Source organism: Podarcis erhardii, assembly GCF_964252035.2.
Source record: "Podarcis erhardii genome assembly, chromosome: 3".
In the NCBI taxonomy this organism is placed as follows: Eukaryota; Metazoa; Chordata; class Lepidosauria; order Squamata; family Lacertidae; genus Podarcis; species Podarcis erhardii.
This window is the reverse complement of record NC_138507.1, coordinates 117,814,933-117,823,210: the sequence shown is the minus strand read 5'-3', so window position 1 is coordinate 117,823,210 and position 8,278 is coordinate 117,814,933. Positions and strand designations below refer to the sequence as shown.

The following is an 8,278-nucleotide window of genomic DNA, read 5'->3' as shown; positions in this document are numbered from 1 at the left end:
TTCAGTGAATATATGGTCTTTCATTCTTCCTCAAAGCAATCACTCATCACTAGCACTAGCACTGAACTACCACTGCTGCTGTAACTACTTCTACAAACTCTCCCAATGCCCCAAATTACCCACAACACTCTGTTTTCTTGATTTTTTATTATATTTCTAGGTAGCTTTTCATTCACATGAATCGCAAAGCAAATAACAACTATAACAATAATAATAAGGCCTTATTTAAATGCCGCACATCTGACTGGATTGTCCCAACCACTCTGGACAGCTTCCAACAAATTAAAACACAGTAAGACATCAAACATTAAAAACTTCCTTATACAGGGAGCCTATATATTGCAAACGATAAATAACAATTACTTAATAGAACACCACAAATGCCACTTAAATCATATAGAACAATTAATGATTCATCAGTAAAACAATTAGTCTCTAAAACACAATTCACAAAACAACCAAAAAAATAAAATAACCAAAGCTGCACAATTACAACAAAGGTTATATTATGGGATACACAAAGTACTACAGCAGGGGTCAGCAAGGTTGACCTTGCCTGGGCCGGTTCACTCTAGTGGAGATCCCTCTGTGGGCAGGATTGCACACCTGTGTCAATGTGCGCGCCTGCGATTTCTGACTTCTGCGCAAATGCGACTTCTGGTGCCGCGGAAGCGGATCCCCGCGTCGCGCTGAACAGGTTTAGTGCAGTGCGCGGGGACTTGCCGAGTGAGTGGCTCGGTTAGGAGGAAGCTCATTGGCCGGTTGAATGACCCCCAATTTGCCACATGTGGCCCACGGGCTTTAGGTTGCCTACCCCTGTACTACAGCATTGATAAGGCATACAGCAATCTTAACAACACTAACAAAATAGGAATAAAAAATTAAACTAAGCACTGTTGAATTCATGCACTAACATTTCTCAAGCCACTATTACTCAAAATCTTCCACTCAGTCCAGCTCATTAAAATACACATCCTCATCATGCGCATGGCAGGAACTCCTTTCTGAAGGTTTATTGGGTTGGATGTGGGGCAGCACAGGTGAAACCAACCTCCCTCTGATGACAGACAAGGTGTCTCTCCCCCACATTTCTTTCTCTATTAATAATAATAATAAAATTTTATTTATATCCTGCCCTCCCCAGCTGAAGCCGGGCTCTGATCGGCTAACAACAGTTAAATGATACAACATTCTAAAATCATTTCATTATAAAATCACTTCAAATCAGATTAATGGCAACCATTGGGCTAGAGTTCTGTGAGGATTGCCAAAGGAGGGGGTCAGGCTGCGCCTTGGCCAAAGGCCTGGTGGAACAGCTCTGTCTTGCAGGCCCTGCGGAAAGATGTCAAGTCCCGCAGGGCCCTGGAAACCTTCCCCCTTAGGAAGGCTCCAAGGGCTGGAGGGTGAGGCAAGGCAGGTGGGAAAAGATATTGCCTGATGGCCAGCACCAAGTTTCTCCCTCCTCACAGTACTTCCTCTTGTAATTATCCCAAGGAAAAGGTCACCCCAAATTCTCTTTTAGGGGTGTGTGTTTTTTGGGGGGAGCAGGAGTAGCATCTTTTCAATTTTTTAGAAAAGTATTTCTGTGCCACTGTATCATAAAATACAGGGTAGACTCAACCCAATGCCTTCAAAAGGAGAATCTGACGAAACATTATTTCTGACAGGAAGAGCTGTTTGACAGTTGTCTCCCTCAGGAGGTAGTGGACTCTCCTTCCTTGGAGGTTTTCATGCAGAGGTGGGATGGCCATCAGTCATGGATGCTTTCACGTTGAAGGGGGTTGGGCTAGATGACCCTTGGGGTCCCTTCCAACTCTACAGTAATATGAAACTACCTGTCAGGAGTGCTTGCAGGAGCCAGGCCCTGTGACTGACTGACAGGCCCTGAGTTTGGCCTGGAAGGGCAAGGCACTACTGCACAGGTGATGCTTGACAGAAGACTTGTAGCACCTGGTGGCAAGGGCCGGGAGGGGTATATAAGACCAGCATTTCCCTCTGGCTCTTTGCCTTGGCAACATGCTACCCACCTAGCTGTGCTTTGGCTTCCTGACTCCTGGTTTCCTGAGCCTCAGACTCTTGGCTTCCTAACTCCTGGTTTCTTGATTTGTGGACTCTTGGCCTTCTGACCCCTGGACCGTGAACCCTGGACTGCTGCTTCCTGCTTCCTGACCTCTACTCCGGTCCTGATGTACCAAGCCGAGACTCTGACTGCCCGTAACCCGGACTGTGACACCACTGCTCAGTCAAGACTGATAAAGGCTTAATTCTTCCTTTTCAGTTTAAATGATGTTTGGATCCAATTCACTGGGTATCTCAGAGCTTGGTGCTAATAACAACAAGGTTGGAGGTTTGATCTACTTCTGGGACAGCTGCCATATTCCTGTATTGCAGGGGGTTGGACTAGATGATCCTCAGGGTCCCTTCCAACTCTACAATTCTATGGTTCTAAGACTGTCCCCTCAGAAGTGCATCCCATTCAGTTACATGGGACTTATTCCTAAGTAAATATTGGTATTTCACTCTTCCTCAAAGCACTCTATCACCTCTAGTTGTCAGCCGTAATGAACTGGGTATCTATGGGGTGTTAGGGGTGGGGTGATACTTCTGTTGTGAGACACATCTTGCTCCTTCTATGGTAGTTTGTCCACCTTTGGTCCCCCTCAACTGTACTCAGCTCTCACCTGTGGATCCTTGAAGTTGTCAATATGTGCCGCCCCAGGATATGGCTTCGACTGTTCGACTGGGTGGCCAAAGCAGGTGTCACTGTATCCGATGGGTCTCAAACCCTTGGTGAGATTGGGATTTCCCCTGAATGTGAAGACAGGCTCTGGAAGATTGAGTGGACAAGACCAATAGTGGGTCCAATGGTCAAGAAGGCGGTTTCTGCATGTGCTGTAGAGGGAATTGAGCGGGGAGAAGGGGCTCATGAACCTGGGAAGGCAGCCCATGTAGGAGAAGCAAAACTCTGATCCTAAACCTCCACTGCCTTGTAGGATATCTTTGGGAGAAGAAAAGGCTAAAGAGTAAACTCAACACAAATCCAAGCGAAGTCCCTAAGATGGTTGGATGGTGCCTTGTACTCCTCCTTCCAGCAACTCCTGCAGCCAAACAGGTACCAAACATATTGCTCAGCAAGGCCATAAAGATAATTAACAGCAGAACGAATTTATTCCTATATATAGGATTGTTAAGGGGCTGTGACGAATCTCACAGAAGTCAAACTGGTGCCAAACATATTGCTCAGCAAGGCAACCCAGCTAGATGGGCAGGGTATAACAGCAACCACCACCACCACCTCTTTTTATTATTTATGCCCTGCCTATCTGGGTGGGTTGCCCCAGCCACTATTTTTATTATTAATAAAATATTCCTATGTACAGGATTTGTAATGGGCTGTGTTCCACTGCATTTGAATTTCCACCCTTGATAAGAGTGCAATATGGTGTTTGAGATTACTTCATACTTAATGGCCAATTTATCTTTGACGTTGCCTCCAAATATATTGGCCCTTTCATCAGAATTGCAGCATTTATTTAACTTAACCACCTTCCTTAAACAATCCCTGGCTCCATATGCCTTCTCCTGTTTCCTCGCCATCACATTGCAGACACACCCTGATCACGGTCTATTAGTCGTTATATGGGTAACTGAAGAGATTTGCCTTGTTTCTCTGTTATCGTACCTTTTCCAGGTTAAACAGAATCCAATCTTTCAAATATTTATTCTTAGGGGTTTTCCTCACCAACCTGGCCATAATTCTCCAGACAGCCTCCTCCTTTTCAATGCGGTGCCCAGAGCCAGACCCAGGACCCAGGTTGTGTAGGGGGAAAAGTGTACAATTTGTATAGAACAAAGTGAATCTATATAAATCATTCATGATTTGGATACTATGCTTCTGTTACTTCAGCCTAAGATTAGACTATTTTAGCTGGCAATTGCTGGCACCTGTTTAGCTTCTAATGAGCTAAGACAATTAAAATTCTCCCCTGGGCTGCTGCTAATGCAATTTTCCGGATCTTGTCCCATCCCCCCACAATGTACTTAAAAGCAGAATTTCAACGCTTCTCGTTGGCTGGATCTAGGCCATAGCTGTCAACGTTTCCCCTTTTTAAATTCACTTATTCCGAATAGGATTCCTTGCAAGAAAAGGGAAAAGTTGACAGCAATGATCTAGGCATGTGAAAGAAGCATTTCAGTTAAACGAGTTGTAAACTCTATAAAGGGAAATCACATTTTCACAGTGTTATAAAGCACCTTCTCTTTATGAATGTTGCTGAGTGCCTTGATTCCGCACGTGTTGCAGCTCCTGTTGAATATTGCTTTGCAGATTATCGCAAGGATGTGTCAGCTGACTGATGGAGAGATGAACAAACATATGGAGAGCAAAGGGGATTTTAGCAACAGCAACAGTGCAAATAGGAAGATTGCAACACTGAACAGACTGGCCAACAGGTTGGTGGCAACATCAAAGAGAACTGTGTTGCTAAGGATAAAGTAATCTCAAATGCCACGTTCACCCTTATCTCACACCCTTATCTAGAGAGCTACTTCAAAGACAATGAAACCTGTCCCATTAGGGTAGCCTTCTTGGCTTCCCACCTGCATATATAGGTACAAACTCTGTGAAGGCATCACCATTGCTAGTTCATCCTTGTGACTCTTTTCAGTGGCACACAACAAATCTTAGAAGAACCATGAAGTTCATCTGTCTTTTCTTTGCTGTGGTCTTCCTTGGCAGAGCCCAGGCTGATGAAGCCGATGTAGTTCAAGGGGAAGAGCAAGACTTGAGTGGTCCTCAGGACCAAAACACAGCTTTGCCAGCTGGTTATGATGAAGCTTTGAAGAATGAAGGTAATTGTAGTATACATAGGAGATTGCAACATATATGGTGGGCAGGACTGCATTTCTTTGGGAGGTCAATGGTGATCAGTAGGCTGTACATGCTCTTAGGCATGGTCATCTCACACATTACATAAAGGTAAAGGTAAAGGGACCCCTGACCATTAGGTCCAGTCGTGGCTGACTCTCGGTTTGCGGTGCTCATCTCGCTTTATTGGCTGAGGGAGCCAGCGTTCAGCTTCCGGGTCATGTAGCCGGCATGACTAAGCCACTTCTGGCGAACCAGAGCAGCACACGTAAACGCCATTTAACTTCCCACCGGAGCGGTACCTATTTATCTACTTGCACTTCGATGTGCTTTCAAACTGCTAGGTGGGCAGGAGCAGGGACCGAGCAATGGGAGCTCACCCTGTCGCGGGGATTCAAACCGCCAACCTTCTGATTAGCAAGTCCTAGGCTCTGTTGTTTAACCCACAGCACCACCCGCATCCCCACACATTACATAGACACCCACAAATATGTTCCTGAAGAAATGCTGAGTTAGACCCAAGTAGTTTACCTCCTTTTCTTCAGTGTTGGAAATTTCTAGCTGGGCCTGCTAGGATTGGAGATGGACAGCCTCCCTGATTTTGATTTGAGAGAAAGCAAAAAGTCCAAGAAGGAACTTAAGGTTTCAAATAAGAAGCCTAAACAACGAAACATGTAAGTAAGTCCTGATTCTGGTTGAGCTGGTGGTGGCTTCTCAGCACAAGGAGGAAACAAGGGAACTGCTGAAGGAGCAGGCTGGTTTGCTCCTGAGCCTAACCTAGTCCAGCAGAGAGATCTCCTGGTCTGCAGCTGCTCCTGTTGCCTTATCTCCTGCTTGGGAAGTGCTGAGCACAGGACTTGAAATGAGCATTCTGCAGCCTTCCTCAATGCCAGACAAATAGCTGTTGGATGCCTGGGAAGCCTTGTGCAAGAGAATTTGACTTGATGCCATTATGGGCCCTGGAGTTGAGTCTTCCTTGCAAACAGAAAGCTCCCTGCTGCAGGCATTATGCTGAACATGAATCATGGTAGCAACAGGGCCATTATGGGCCCTGGAGTTGGGTCTTCCATGCACATAGAAAGTTCCCTGCTGCAAAAAAGCCAGGAAGTGCAGTGTGACTTTGTGTTGTGCGTTTAAATGCATGACTCCCACCTTACTTTTGACATGCCTTCCCCTCCACATGCAAGTGATGCAGACAGGCAGCATGGTGCAGTGGTCAGAGTGTTAGGTTCAAATCTTCACTGGGTGACCTTGGGCCAGTCACTATTCTCTTTTCACTGTAGCCAACCTCAGAGGTTTGTTGTGAGGATAAAAGAGGGGGAACCATTTACGCTACCTTGAGCTCCTTGGATGAAAATGGGGGACAGAAATGCTATAGTGAATAATGGGGCTGGGGGGTAAAGTAGCCTTTCCCCTGCTTGCTTCTGTCTTCCTCCACCTTCCATCCAGCCAACCAACCAACCAACCAGGCAACTGCTGGCTATGGAGAAATGAAAGCCAGAGAAATGAGAAAGGCAAAGTGTGATGAATGAGTAGCTGGCCACTCAATGGGGACTTGTTATTACAGATTCTGTTTGTTTCATGATGACTAGCAATGAGAAAGGGCTCCATTCATCAAAATTTCCCATTCATCCCCAAAACAGATGCTCGCTACCAGTGTTATACATAAAGATAACATCATTTCATTTCATCTCTGCTTTGTGCTATACTACCGTGTAACAGGTTCCATGCAATGGGACTGTTTTTCTCTGTACAGGAAACATGCAACGGAGGAATGGTACTGGTCAATGTAAGAGTGGTGGCCATAAATACTTTTTTGGCATCTGCCCTTGTGGATCTGTGCCCCCTGGAAAATGCAGTTCTTTCGAGAGCTGCTGTAAAGGTGAAGTCTGCGTTCCTCATTAAGACACCTTGTTCTTATTAGTAGATGTTTATTACTGCAAAAATGGGGGTCATAGGTCACCTGCCTGCACACAGAATCATAGAATTGTAAAACTGGAAGGGACCCCAATGGTCCTTTAGTTCAAGTCCTTGCAATGCAGGAATCTCAGCTAAAGCATTCCATTCAGAAGTTAAATGGATGGCAACCAGATATTTTGGGTTGTGCTTCCCAATGGTGAATGGTGCCCATTAGGGCTGGTAAGGAGGAAAGCAAAGAGACCTATAGTATCGTACTTCCCTCTAGTAGATGCAGCAGAAATCACAGATCAGACAAGAACAAGAGGACTTCAAGAACCCTGCCCCAAAGGGGAACTGGAGAGTTCTATAAAATTATTTCATGTGGTCAGAAGCTGGACCTTTCGATAGCTCTGTCTTGCTTCATTTCTGCCCCCACTTCCTGGGTATTATCCTTATACGGGAAGCGTTAAGAGAAACACAACAAGTTTTGCCTTGTCTACAAAATTTTGAAAACATGTTCATCTCTGAAGTTTCTTGAAGTGCCTCACTTTGGGGCAATCCTACGAGATCCCACTTTCATTCTGGGATGGAAGACTGGGGCAAGCGTAACCCAAGGAGTCTGCCCATAAGAACAGCTACACGCATTTTAGGATAGTTCCATAGGAAACCACATGGGAGAAGGGGTGTGACAAATTTGCTCCCCCTGGAGGGGTGTATGGCATTGTTTTTTCTCGTGTGTGTGTGTGTTTGTATGGTTTATAATGAAAAATGCAAAGATGGTTGTCATTTTTTGGTCAAAACAAAAATATTACCGGTAGAGGCAAGAAAGAAAGAAAGTATTGCATAAAATACGGGGGCAACACATGTCTAAGTATGCACATGTTAATGAAAATGGCATGCAATAGGTACCATATTGTGTAAAACTGCTTTGAAAAAAAGTCTGTCTTTGCTTGCAAGTATGTGTTTATAAGGAGAAAGTTGATGAATTTTCATTAGGACTTTTTAAAAAATAAAATTTGCAAACTAGTATAGAAAAGTGGTAAATGGAACTTTAATTTTTGCAGGGGGGTGGAAAGTGAGGACATGAGACAAACTAAAAAAAGAAGAAGATGCTAAATGCATGGAGATGAAATATATCATGCTTTAATTTGGAAAACGTTTATTTATTACAGAAAAGTGTTACGTATGTTAAAGTGAGCTAACACTAAGCTAAGCCAAAAAAGGGCGAGATACCTGAAAAGCACATTAAAGTCTCTTGCCTTTTTTTCCCCTGTAGAAATTCCCCTCCCAAGTAATCCCATCGTATGCAATTCTATGGGGGGGAGATGCCGTCACAAGTGCGGTCGCTCTGAGAAGTCTGTTGGACGATGCTTTGCAACTATGTCCTGCTGTGTGCATTTTCAGTAGAGAGCATGCACGAGAGAGAGGCAAGAAAGACCAACAGGAAGAAACCGATCAAGATGAATTAATGCTAAATCATTTCTTTTCAATTAAAATTGAGTCTCCATCCAA

The 8,278-nt window shown here is 44.6% G+C and overlaps 1 long non-coding RNA gene across 1 annotated transcript; it reads left to right on the top strand.

The window, feature by feature from the left end:
• Window positions 1-4,619: 4,619 nt before the first annotated feature.
• Window positions 4,620-8,278, top strand: LOC309338022. The gene is made up of 3 exons (XR_014154580.1): window positions 4,620-4,851; window positions 6,624-6,749; window positions 8,043-8,278. It is a non-coding gene; the product is annotated as an uncharacterized lncRNA (long non-coding RNA).